Source organism: Gossypium hirsutum, chromosome D04 (genome assembly GCF_007990345.1).
Source record: "Gossypium hirsutum isolate 1008001.06 chromosome D04, Gossypium_hirsutum_v2.1, whole genome shotgun sequence".
NCBI lineage: Eukaryota > Viridiplantae > Streptophyta > Magnoliopsida > Malvales > Malvaceae > Gossypium > Gossypium hirsutum.
The window spans coordinates 43,696,045-43,711,005 of record NC_053440.1 but is presented as its reverse complement, the minus strand read 5'-3'; positions in this window follow the sequence as shown (position 1 = coordinate 43,711,005).

Sequence of the window (14,961 nt, the reverse complement as noted above, 5' to 3'; positions counted from 1 at the left end):
AATTGCATAAGTGTAACGCCTTTACCCAACCCAATCGTCGAGTTTGGGCATGGAGTATCACAATTGAATCGGTTTGGTCTAACATCAAAATTTAATAAAAACAATTCACTAAGAGACTTTATAACTTTATTACGAATATTTCTTACAATAGGTACCTTGAACCAAACATAATTTGACTACCTTGAAATTTCAAATTCTAAGAAAACTACTCAATTACAATAATTCTAACCCCGAGGTGAAGCCTCTGAAGGTACCTCTTTCCATATGCATGACACCTTACTAGCGGTGATTCTTGATCTAACACGGTTTGGCTTGGTCCCTCTTCAAGATCCTTATTCACCCAACGAGTCTTACAAAGTTAAGCCAAAACCTTTAAGTTCAAAAGAACTTAGTGAGTTTCTTTATTCAATTACTTAAAAAAAATACCTCATATTATAGTGGGTAATAAATGAAAAAAAAACTAAACACATTGAACTCCCTAATCGTTTTAGGATGATTTCTCTTAATCAATAATGGTAGTCTCCAATTCATTTTCCAAGCTTATCTATTGGCAGATATATCGTTAAGTGATCTTCACCTGGTCAATCTTATCACTATACGACTAGCTTGGGTGGTTTCTCAGATGTTTTACCATAACTGCATACTCAGTTCTTTCTTCACATACTCTTTTTATTTCATCCATTCTCCATACTAGATATCCATCTACTCATAAATTTTATATTTAACCCTTAATTAAAATGTTTAATGGTCGGTTACCAGTATGGATCCTCTTTCCACTATGTACTTATAAGGTTGTTCTCCTAAACTTCCACCATAAGGACCCTTTGGTTAGGTCTTCCTTGGCGAACATTCCAAATCTAACTAGTCCTTGACGAACTCACTTTTCCAAATATAGTCTTGAAAAACTTGTTGTCATCCCATTAGTAGGATTAACTAAAGAGAACCTATGCCACTATGGTGGACTTACTCTCATTTCACCCTACACTTGGTTAAAAAGTTGTTTGGATTACTTCCTTATAATCTGCCCTATTTGTGATACTTTACTTTTAAGGTGTAACATGTTTTTCTGTTGTGGACCATTTTGGCGTACAGTGTCCCACAAACTATTATCTGAACGACCATCCGAGTTTACGATTTCTCTTATATGATGGTTCCCTACAAAACTAACTCTATGGTGGGTGTACCCATAATATTTTCCCTTCAAAGAAGAATAGTCTTGACAGACATAACTGTTACTTGGATAATCCTTAATAGTACTTCTTTCTATCCATAGGTTCCATCTAACCCCTCTTTACAAATTAGACTATCCGGAGTACATACGTTTTACCTCATTATATAAACTACGATTTTAATGAAGCCTTAAATTGGGAGTGAATCTCTAGTTACTATTACAAGACCTTTCTCTAACATACAAAGTTTCTTTGAGCACTTTCTGGAGATTCTTAATGGTGGATTCTTATCTGTGATCCTCGGATCAATCCTCTTTCGTTTTCCTATATACAAGGAATTATTGTCATGTTATTCTCATATCTGATTCTTGTTGGGTTTCCACCATATGCCCTACCAGCTTATATGTTTATCGTTTTGGCAGACTTTTTTTATTGCTATTACTTTTTCCTCTTTAGGCAGATTCTTCAAGTCCACTAGCTAATTATTGCTTCCATCAATTATATTTTTCTTCTAACCCTTTTTCCTCATTTTCTTGATTTTTCATGACTACCGTCCTGGCGGACTACCCCATTTTTAGTGTCCCAACGAACTACTACGTGTTTATTATATCGGTGCATCCTGAGGTATGTTAAAGGCACCATTAATTTTGATATTTTATACAAGAAAACAAAAGAATGTCCGGTGGTTGGGTATTGTGATGTCAACTATGCTGGAGACTATGATATGTGGTGATCGACAACTGGGTACATCTTCAGCCTTGGATCAGGAGCAATATCATGGTGTAGCAAGAGACAACCAACAGTGTCATTATCAAGCACCGAAGTGGAATATCGGTTGACAGCACCAGCGATACAAGAGAGTACTTGGCTGAAACAATTGATGGAATATCTTCATCAGCCAACAAACTATCAAGTAAATCTTGTCTACGATAATTTATCAGCCATAAGTCTAGCAGAGAATCTGATCTTTCATGCCAGGACAAACATATAGAAGTACACTATCATTATATTCGCGAGAAGGTCCTTGAAGGGGAGATCAAGATGGTGCCAACAAAGACAATTGATCAAGTTGCAGACATATTCACGAAAAGTCTAAGTAGACTAAAGTTTGAGAAGTTCAGAGAAGCACTTGGTATGATCTGCAAACCATTTGTGGAAAGAAGTTTGCATTGAGGGGGAGTGTTGAAAGCCAATGTAACTTCTAGATAAAAACCAAACTTATATTTTCTTTGGAAGATTCTAGAATATATATAAAATAAAATAAAAATAGGATATTCTCTAAAAGACTAGACATTATACATGAACATTCTAGTTATTAGATATTTGTAAAATTAATGGTAAGGATATTGACATGTGTTAATAGTCCAGCAATCACTAAACTTTATAATAGGGGTAAGATCTTTCATTTATGTGATGATGAAAAATAGAGAAGTGTGTGTCATATTGTAATTGTATTGTGTATTAATAAAAATGTTCTCTTATCTTGTAATTGTAAGTCTCGGTTAAGCCTTAAGTTTTTAAACACTTAGTGCACTTGGGTTAGCTTTTTTATATGGTTGGCTCTTCCACCTGAGTATTATAGTGCACTAAGAGGTTAGAAAGTAAAAGGTTAACCAACTTCAGAGAGTTGGTGTAACATTAATTGTAGGTCCTAGGTCCTCTATAGTGGTGTGTTTGGCTCATCGAGTTCCCAACTTCTTTTATCTGTTAATAAAATTTTAAATATATTTCTAAAATAAGAAAATTTCAAAAAATTCAAAAGCAATTATAAATTTTTTTAAATAATATAAAAATATAAAAAATATAAATCTCTTTTTCAAATATAAAAAAATTCCAAATATAATATTTTTAAAGATATGAGAAATACAAAAATATTTAATAAAAACTTCAAATTGAAATAAAAATAAAAATAAAATATAGAATTTATGTAAACTTTTTTGGAATATTTAAAATTTAAAAATTTTCTTTTTACTAAAAATTTATAATTTTCATACTTTTTATTTTATATTTTTCAATTTTTTATGAATTGTGTTTCAATTTTTATTTTCTGGTTTTATAATATTTTTATTTTTAAAATTTTTAACAACTTACAGATTTTTTAAGGATATATATATTTTAAATTTCCATTTTTATTTAAAATTTTCAAAAATTTTATTGTTTTGGATTATTTTGAATTTCTTAATTTTTTTATAAAATAATAAAATGCATTGTTAAAATTTCTACTTTTTAACCTCTCTTTTTTTTTTTTAGATTTTCAAAACATTAAAGCTTATGGACTAGAATGTATATATAGTAAAATTGTTCGGGTCAATATTGAAAATTAGCAAATTTCTCGTTATTAAAAAAAAAGCTATCCACTTTTTTCTTAAATTATTATTTCCCCAATTGAAAATTTTGTATATGAAATATTATTTTTAAATGTAAATTTATACGTAACATTATTTTTAAATGTAAAATTTATAATGATATATTTTCATCCCCAATACTACAAGAGGCAAATTTTAATTAGGGTAGACAACTTATTCAACTATTAATAAGTTTTTATTATAGTCTATGAAAAATTATAAAATTGTCACTAAATATTATTGATCTGTAAAAATTGATTCGTTCGCCCTTTACATCAGGAACGTATTGTTGATGTGGAACGTTAATTTATAGGCTTAATAGTTAATTCTAATCCTTGAATTATATATATATATATATATTAAATATCACTGGTGCTAATTGACACATCGGTGGCATCAATAAAAAAAATTTTTTTCACTAACAAAATTTTAAAAAAATATTGGACCGGTGTCACTTGATAGACCGGCGGTACCCATTAAAAAATATTTTCTTTTTTTATTTCTCCACTGTGAATACTCGTATTTTTCACAGATATTTTAAAAAATACATACGAGCACCGTCTAACACAGTGACAGTAATAAAATAAATTTTTATACAGTTATGATTGAGTCATGATTAGAGGAAAAAAAGGATAGTATCACCGGTTGGTCAAGCAATACTAACTTCTACTATAGCAATCGAGTTATTTTCGTATATAATATTTTTTTCAAGTTATTTACGTAATTAATTAATAATTTTAGGTTATTTATATAAAAAAACCTTTTTTTTTAGAAAAATCATATTAAAGGTGAATGGTAAAAGGGGTGTTGGGGCGATGACGAATGGCTTGTGCTTTGTAGGTGTAGCCATGCGCATCATAGATGTGGCAGTTACCTATGGTTGAAGCAGCAGCAGCGTGCGAAGATTTGTCCATCACATGCCTAATATTATTATAGGATAACTCCACATTTAATCTTGAAATTCACAATTATTTTAACTTAATTTTTTTTACATTAGGTTTTATAATTTCTGATACGAGTCAAGGAGGTGACACTCAAGGGGTTGTTTTTCCTAGTGGTCCAATTGCTCGAAGCAAGGCACGACAATTAAAATCAAAGATGGATGCTTTTGTCCAAGACTTTGTTGCTACAAATTTAAGTCATCATGTTTGTGACGTTGACAAATACGAGAATGCAATTCACTGGACCAATATTGGAATAGTGAAAGCTCATAAATTGGTGGATTAATCTTTTATGTATCTTATTATTATTATTATTATTTACTTAATTCTCATTGGTTGTAACACATCACTTATGAGTTAAGTAATTTTATTGGTTAGGTTATTATTTATTTATTTTCTTAGATAATTTTAAAGAGTTTTATTAGGATTCAATTACTCTTGCAATTTGCCTATAAATAGGCTTGCTTTCTACACATTGGAGGGGGAATAAAAAAAAAGAAAGTATTTTGTTTTCTTCCAAATTTGTGTGAGGCAAATTTTTGAGAGTAGAGTGATTCTTCTCTTGCTATTTAGTTTGGAGTTTGTTACTTTCGAGGGTATTTCGGAATTACAGATATTCAAATTTCTTTCCCGTTCATCGGTGTTTCTAGAGGTTCTTCTCCTAGGGGTTTCGTAGGGAGCCGCTCAATCATTGGCGTTTTTGGTTACAAGTTAACCAAGGGTTCTATAGGGCAAATCTATCCTTTTATTATTATTATTTAACTAATTTTATTTATTCTCGTTTTATTTCTAATTTGTGTTTCTCTTGTGTTTAGATCCGAGTTTTCCGCATCAGTTGGTATTAGTTTCAGACTATTCGGTGTTATTTTTGAAGCTAAAATCATATCCGAAACGAGTCAAAATACCAAAAACACTTCTCATCGGTTTCGTCGATTTTTTTTCTCCTCTTATTCTTAAAAAAAAAAGCAAAAAGCGCAAAAAAAACCGCAAAAAAAAAAGCAAAAAGCGCAAAAAAAACTGCAAAAAAAAAAAGTTGCCTACCTTTCATACGCAGGTTTCTTCTTTTCCTATTATTGTTATTATTTTTATTTTATTTTTCCCAAAATCGAATTTCTTTTCCTTCTTGTTTTCTTGACTCAAGTATAATTAAAGCTTCAATTTTTGAAAATCTTAAGACACCGAACGTTTCCAATTTTTGTTTTTTTTTTTAAATTGGGTAGAGTTTTCTTAGGTGTTCTTCTTATTAAAGCTTTTCTTTGACTCTAGAGTTAGGGATCGTTGCAGGTCTACGTTTTTTGTTTCTCTTACGCTTTCTAACACTTTGTTTCTTCTTGTGTTAGCAGATATTAAAAGGCACGCACAATTCCTTCATCTGTGTAGCCTCCATTACAAATTGCCTCGTCAAGTTTATTGGCCTCTTAGAGCAATTAGGGTTTTCATTGTCTCTTTGAAGTTTGTACCTCCGTTATTTGATCTTGATTACTAACCCTCTCCAAACATATTTACAAGTTTTGAATCATTCAGAGAGTTTTTCTTAGCTAACGAGTGAGGTTATTATTATTTTTTTCTTTCTTGTTCCTGTTTGTTTGATCTTTCACAGATACCATGCCGCTAACTAGATCTTAAACTAGTAAAAATGAAGAGGATGAGCAAAAAAGAGAGAACGATCCTTTGGTCGAGTTGTTACAAAAAGAGATGAAAAAGTTGCAAACTCAATTCGAACATCGCATGACTCAGATGTTACAAGAGCAAAGGGAGTATCTTGATACAAAACTTACAACTCAAGAGAGATACATTGCCGATAATTACAAGAAGTTGAACGAAGCCTTTATAAGCCGATCAAATTCGTGAGATCAAACTTTTAAATGAAGGGAGGACCATGTTTTTGATGATGACTTTGAGTCCGAGTATGTACCTAGAGGAAGGTTGGAACAAAACAATGACACCCCCAAACCAAAATTTCCTTCTTTCTCAGGGAAGAATGATCATGATGCTTACCTTGATTAGGAGGAAAAAATGGAAGCAGTCTTTGCTTGTTACAATTACTCTGATGAGAAAAAGGTAACATACGCTGTCGCTGAGTTCATTAATTATGCACTAACATGGTGGAATCAATTATGTAAAAGTAGGATTCTTTATAGAGAGCAACCTGTTACTACTTGGGTTGAAATGAAGCGCATCTTGCGAAAACGGTTTGTTCCACCATACTATTATCGAGAACTCCATCAAAGACTCCAACATCTTGTTCAAGGAGATAGATCTGTGGATGACTACTACAAAGAGATGGAGACTATTCAGATTAGAGTCAATCTTGTTGAAGAGGCTGAGGTGACTATGGCTAGATTCCTTGCCGGCTTAAAGCCTAAGATTGCAAATCGAGTTGAGTTACAACACTACATGGATGTTGAAGAGATGCTTCAAACCGCACTCACCATTGAAAAGTAATTACGAAAGAAAGGGTCAACGAGGGGTGTTAGTTCAGTTTCTAATCCTGCTTGGAGAGGAAATTGGCAAAAACAAGATGATAGATTGTGGAATGGGAGAGATGCACAGTTCAAGCCAAATGAGCCTAGAACTTACTCCAAAGATAGAGGTATGCCTAATTCACTTAAAGGTTCTACTTCTACTAATCGAGCTCCATCTTCTTCTTCTACTTCTCCTAGTGCCATTAAGCAGCCAAAAGATATTACCTGCTTCAAATGCCAAGGAATGGGTCACTATGCTCGAGAATGCCCTAATAAAAAGTCATTGGTGATTCGAGAAGATGGCGAGGTTGATTTTGAGTCTGATAACGAAGATGAGATGCCTCCTTTGGAATATGCTGATGATGTGCATACTCATGATGAGTATGAAGAATACTTGGAGTATGGTGAGAAAGTACTTGTTGCTCAAAGGGATTTAAATGTCCAATTTAAAGAGGAAGGGCGCGAACAAAGAGATAACATTTTCCACACGAGATGTTTGATTAGTGGACAACCTAGTTCATTGATCATCGATAGTGGAAGTTGCACCAATGTGGTAAGTTCTTCCCTTGTTGAGAAACTTGGCCTACCTTGTGTGAAGCATCCAAGGCCATACTGCTTGCAATGGCTGAATGATAGTGGGGAGGTAAAAGTATCTAAACAATGCTTAGTTTCATTTTCCATTGGTAGATACTCTGATAAAGTTTTGTGTGATGTTGTTCCAATGCAAGCTGGGCACATATTACTTGGGCAGCTATGACAGTTTGATCGACGAGTAAATCATGATGGTTTCCTTAACCAATATACCTTTGTGTTCCTTGGAAAGAAGTTTACTTTGGCTCTACTTCCTCCTCAAGAAGTCTACAATGATCAACTCAAACTTGCTAGTGAGATGGGTAAGGGAAGTGAGGTAAAACCATTGAAAAAGGATGAAAGTAAAGAGGCCCTTAGTGTTAGAAGCCAACTTAAAGGCCCAACATTGGTGAGTGATTGCACACACAAGTCACGAGATAAGAAAGTGAGTTTATTCGCTAGGTTTCGAGATATCAAATTTGCTATTTGTACAAAACAAACATTTGTAATTATTAGGTTTAGGGAAAACTTTGTTTTGACTAACCCTAATACACATTTGCCTAGTTGTTTTGTTGATCTTTTACAGGATTTTGAGGATGTATTTCCTTCTGAAATGCTTAAGGGATTACCTCCTTTACGAGGGATTGAACATCAAATTGACTTTGTGCCTGGTTCGAGTATTCCGAATAGACCACTCTATCGAAGCAATCCTGAAGAGACTAAGGAGTTGCAAAGGCAATTTGAAGATCTCTTAGAGAAAGGGTTGATTCGTGAGAGTCTAAACCCTTGTGCGGTCCCTGTACTTCTCATCCCAAAAAAAGATGGTTCTTGGAGAATGTGTGTTGATTGTCGTGCTGTCAACAAGATCACGGTAAAGTATTGATATCCAATTCCTCGATTGGATGATATGTTGGATGAGCTTAATGGTGCATGCATTTTCTCTAAAATTGACTTAAAAAGTGGTTACCATCAAATAAGAATGAAACAAGGTGATGAATGGAAAACTACTTCTAAGACTAAGTATGGCCTGTATGAGTGGTTAGTCATGCCATTTGGCTTAACTAATACTCCTAGCACATTCATGAGATTAATGAACCACATACTTAGACCTTTTTTAGGAAAATTTGTCGTTGTGTATTTTGATGACATACTGATTTATAGCAAAACTTTGAATGATCATGTTGGGCATGTTAAATTAGTATTAGATGTGCTAAGGCATGAACGACTCTTTGCTAATCTTGAAAAATGCACCTTTTGTATGGATAAGCTTGTTTTTTTGGGTTTTGTGATAAGTTCTACAGGAATCCATGTGGATGAGGAGAAGGTAAAGGCAATTAAAGAATGGCCTATCCCTAAACTATTTCTGAAGTAAGGTCTTTCCTTGGGTTAGCCGATTTCTACCGTAGGTTTTTTCGTAACTTTTCCACAATTGCTTCACCTTTGACTGCACTTATTAAAAATGATGTATCTTTTCATTGGACAGATAAGCAAGAATTAGCATTTAATGAACTTAAAGATAAATTGTGTAATGCTCCTATTCTTGTTTTACCTAATTTTAAAAAGACCTTTGAGATTGAATGTGATGCTTCTGGTGTAGGTATAGGTGCCGTCCTCATGCAAGATAGTAAACCACTAGCCTACTTTAGTGAGAAACTTGGTGGAGCACATTTGAACTATTCGACCTATGATAAAGAGTTGTATGCCTTGGTAAGGGCATTAGAAGCTTGGCAACATTACCTTTTACCAAAGGAGTTTGTGATTCACACTGACCATGAATCACTTAAGCACTTAAAGAGACAAGGTAAGTTGAACAAGTGACATGCGAGGTGGGTTGAATTCATTGAATCTTTTCCTTATGTTATAAGGTATAAGAAAGGTAAAGATAATATTGTGGCTGATGCTCTATCAAGGAGGTACACTTTACTCAGTACTTTGCATACTAAGTTATTAGGTTTTGAGTATCTCAAAGATTTATATGCCACTGATTCTGATTTTGCAAGCATTTATGACGCATGTGAACATGGTGCATTTCACAAATTTTATAAGCATGATGGCTATCTTTTTCGAAATAATAGACTATGCTTACCAAAGTGTTCAATGCGAGAATTGTTGGTTCGAGAGGCTCATAGTGGTGGTCTTATGGGTCATTTTGGAGTCACTAAGACTTATGATGTTTTACATAAGTATTTTTATTGGCCTAACATGCGAAAAATTGTTGAGAAAATTTGCTCTACTTGCATTACTTGTAAACAAGCTAAATCCACTGTGATGCCTCATGGTCTATATGCTCCTCTTCCTGTTCCTAGTTCACCTTGGACTGACATTTCAATAGATTTTGTAATAGGTTTACCAAGGACAAAGCGTGGACGAGATAGCATCTTTGTGGTTGTGGATCGATTTTCTAAAATGTCTCATTTCATTCCATGCCATAAGACTGATGATGCAACCCATGTTGTCGATCTATTTTTCCGTGAAGTTGTGAGATTACATGAAATCCCAAGGACTATCGTTTCTGATAGAGATGCAAAATTTCTTAGTCACTTTTGGAAGGTGTTATGGGGTAAGTTAGGTACTAAACTACTTTACTCTACTACATGCCACCCTCAAACTGATGGTCAAACCGAGGTGGTAAATCGAGTTTTGGGATCTTTGCTTAGATCCATAATAGGTAAGAATGTTAAATCTTTGGAAGAATGGATACCCTATGTTGAGTTTGCTTATAATCGTTCTGTTCATTCTTCCACAGGTTTTACTCCTTTTGAGATTGATATGGCTTTAATCCACTTACTGTTTTAGATTTTCTTCATTCACCTTTGAATGAGATTGCTAATTTAGATGGTGAAAGGAAAGCTAATTTAGTGAAAGAGATCTATGAGAAGGCTCGTAAAGCCATTAAGAAAAAGAATGAGTCCAATGCACATCGAGCTAATAAAGGGCGAAAGCAAGTCTTGTTTGAACCTGGAGATTGGGTGTGGGTACATATGAGGAAGGAACGATTTCCTTCTAAGAGAAAGAATAAACTTGATGCATGAGGGGATGGACCATTCCAAGTACTCGAGAAAATAAATGACAATGCTTATCGCATTGATCTTCCTGGTGAGTATAGTGTTAGTGCTACTTTCAATGTTTCTGATCTTTCTCCTTTTGAATTTGATGTAGGTTCAGATTCGAGGACGAATCTTCTTGAAGAGGGGGAGAATGATACGAGCCAAGGAGGTGACACTCAATGGGTTGTTTTTCCTAGTGGTCTAATCGCTCGAAGCAAGGCACGACAATTAAAATCAAAGATGAATGCTTTTGTCCAAGACTTTGTTGCTACAAATTTAAGTCATCATGTTCGTGACGTTGAAAAATACGGGAATGCAATTCACTGGACCAATCTTGGAATAGTGAAAGCCCATAAATTGGTGGATTAATCTTTTATGTATCTTATTATTTATTTATTTATTTCTCATTGGTTGGGACACATCACTTATGAGTTAAGTAATTTTATTGGTTAGGTTATTATTTATTTATTTTCTTAGATAATTTTAAAGAGTTTTTATTAGGATTCAATTACTCTTGAAAGAGTTTTATTAGGATTCAATTACTCTTACAATTTGCCTATAAATAGGCTTGCTTTCTACACATTGGAGGGGGAATAAAAAAAAGAAAGTATTTTGTTTTCTTCCAAATTTGTGTGAGGCAAATTTTTGAGAGTAGAGTGATTCTTCTCTTGCTATTTATTTTGGAGTTTGTTACTTTCGAGGGTATTTCAGAGTTACAGATATTCAAATTTCTTTCTCGTTCATCGGTGTTTCTAGAGGTTCTTCTCCTAGAGGTTTCGTAGAGAGCCGCTCAATCATTGGCGTTTTTGGTTACAAGTTAACCAAGGGTTCTATAGGGCAAATCTATCCTTTTTATTATTATTATTATTTAACTAATTTTATTTATTCTCGTTTTATTTCTAATTTGTGTTTCTCTTGTGTCTAGATCCGAGTTTTCCGCATCAATTTTGTTGTTCATGTTATTCTAAAATTATCTCGTATCATAATTTAAATTTTTAATAAAAAATATAATTTTTAGAAGATAAAATGATACTACAATATCATAGTATCAAATTAATATTAAAAAAATATCGAATTCAGAAATTAAATAATACTCTTAAGCCAATATCTTTCTCCTCTTAATTTATGCATAGAATTCTCTTTCGATTCCAACTAAGTTTATCGAAATGGACAACCAATTAAAATTAAGCTTAAATGGTTAATGCTTCTGTCACTCACTTAAACTTTAAAATTAGAATATAAAATAACTTCAACTTCGTCTTTGATCAAATCAAAGAACTGATCACTTAATTTTCACTCTTTGTTAATATATAAAATTATTATTTTAATAGAGAAATATGTGAACCATTTACAGCCCAGAAGGCATATAGTTATTGACACTGCATGTCCCATTTTAAAGTACCACACTGCTAACCCCATTATTTTCATCTTTGTACTTGATTTAAAGGTCAGCATCAATGATTTGTTTTTTTTACAGCAATTTTTATATAGTTATAATTTTTGTCAGTTAATTTTTTTTTTATCTTGTAGAAAATAAAAAAACAAGTGTAAGAGTTAAAAAAATATGAGCAGATCAGATGGGTTTTTCTTTTAACTTTGACATAATTGCAAAAAAAGCCCTCAATCTTTAAGGCTTTTGGATATATGCCCCTAACCTTTTTATTTTTTGAAATAGGCCCTTAACGTAACGGATTTTTTAGACATCAACTCAGTTGAAAAGGTAACCGTCAGCTGACCGTTAGTCAACAACGGGTCAAAAAAATTGGTCTATGTGGAATTCCAGTTGACTGATGATGCGGCAGACATTAAAATAATAACGCTGACATGGCAAAAAAATTAAACAAATTTAATAAACATAAGACAATAAAAACCCTAAATCCCCAAACCCCAAATTTGAAACTTTTTTTCCGACTTCTAAAATCCCCAAATCGTGAAATTTCCCAAATCCATAACCTTCAAAATCTTCATTGAATCCCTAAATTCTTAAAATCCCTAAATCTTTAGCATTCCAAAATATTCTTGAAATCCCTAAAACTTTTACAAATCAAACCGTTGAATCCCTAAAACTTTTAGAAACAAAAAAAGCTTCAACAATCGTGAGCAGTTTTCATAACCCAAAATCGAAAGGTAGGTGCTTTCTTATTTGGTTTGTTGGGAAAATAAATTCCATTTTTGGTTTGATTTGTTGATTATTTGTGATTCATTATTGCAATTTTAGTGTCACAATGTAGGATTTGTTTTGTCGATTTGTGATGGGATCTCTTTTTGTTTTTTTTTTTGAATAATTGATTAAGGGATTTTTCTACATCCCTAATCCCTTAGAACCAAATCGTGGAATCCTTAATCTTTCTGGAAATTTTTATTTTTCTTCCTTGTTGTCTGAAATCATGGATTCACATAGTTCACATAGCCAATCTAGAGGTTGGGTAACGCATGGTTTGAATGGTTTGAAGAAAAAATCGTCATATGCAAATATTGTTACTTCATCGCGAAGGGAGTATGTCTACGATGGTCCAGCAGTAAAATGTCACTGCAATAAGTTAGCTCCAAGAGACACTTCATGGAGCGATTTTAATCCAGGGAGGAGATTTTATGGTTGTTCAGATTTTTGGGTAAGTGAAGAATTTTTATTTGCAAATTGAGCTTGAGCTCAACTTTGATGATTTCATAAATCTCACTATTTGTCTTGTTCTCATTTTGGATTATTTCAATTTGGCTGAATTGGGATTTGTTTATAGGACGGTGGTTGTAATTTCTTCAAGTGGTATGATGGGAAAATGTGTGACTGTGCACTGAGTTATTGCGTCAATTGCGTGATAGTGAACGAAATATTTTGAAGGATAATTTAGCACTTAGAAAGAACGTTATGGATTTGGTTGCATTTGATGATAACCATAATAGTGGCAATGGTGTTGTTGACATTGAGGTTGAAGGAGGTAGATCAATTTGTGGTGTTGAAGGAGAAGTAGCATTAAGGAAGAAAATGTTGACCATGAAGCAAAAAATTAAGTTATCAAGAAAGAGAAGTCAATGTATAAGATATTATTTTCTTGCTCTATGTTATGTATTGTATGCATCACCATAGGTTTCTTTTTTTGGCAGTAATGGTAAGAGGCATATGCAATTAGCAATTACAAATGTTGATTGACAAATATTGGTTGTTTTTTATGTAATTTAACATTATGCTTGGAAGTAATGATCAATATTTGTTGTTTATGCCTAATTTAATTTAGCTTAGTAAATAATGCAGTAACAATAAACATAAGACTAAAAGGACAACTTTGATCATTTAAGCATATGATTTCCCTATTGCGATTTAGATAAATGTATGCAGCTAGCAGTTGCAAATGTTGATTAACTAATATTGGTTGTTTTTTTATGTAATTTAACATAATGCTTGGAAGTAATGGCTAATATTTATTGTTTATGCCTAATTTAATTTAGTTTAATAAATAATGCAGTGACAATAAACATAAGACTAAAAAGACAAATTTGATCATTTAAGCATATGATTTCCCCTTTGCAATTTGGATAAATGTACTTTACAAAAGCATATGATTAGTCTATACACCATTCACCCTATACACCATTCACCCTATACAAGCCAAAAACCAGAATGTGAGTGAGCTATACATGAACAAAAAAAAAACCAACATATTGGTTTTCAATACAACAAAATAACATTCAACAATGGTGTATTCCAAAATCAGAATGTTGTAGGCTCAAAATGTGACTACGATATTCTATTTTAAAACCAAAATGTTGTAGGCAAAATACCTTACACTATTCTTTTTAGATCATGAGCTGTCGCGAGATGGTTCTACGAAATAGAAAACAGATACAAATAGATAAATGAATTATGGCACCCTGGATAAAATGATTTTCTTGACAAAGGAACTTCGCAGACAGAAAACTGTTGCAATAAGAGACTTGTGTTTTTATGGACCTATTTATAGAAGGTTATATACACAGTCATGAAGTGAATTATGGCATGATTTGGCATACAACATAAAGAAAAGGATAGCATCCCTAGTTCCAGAGAAAACACAACAAATATATATAATGAAGTTGTATTTTTTCCATGTAAGATTGTACAAGTTCAAAATCATGTTATCATAGTGAATCACAAGACAAACAGCAGAAGTCATTCAAAACAAAATAACAGTGATTTACTCATGTTTCCTGCAATTGATTCTTATGTTCCCAAGTGGTCGAAAGGAGCATTTCGCTTGTTATTTCGCAACTTGGGTGTTGAAGAAGTTTGTCCACTACCATCTTGGCATGAAGCTGTTGTCATGCTCCTTGTGGTTCTACCAGACTACAAGAGTATTTTATATTAATATTAACACAATATATAATGTTTGATCAATAGTAAAAGCAAGAAACTTACATAAAATGTTTACTTTCCCTTAGATTTATCTAAG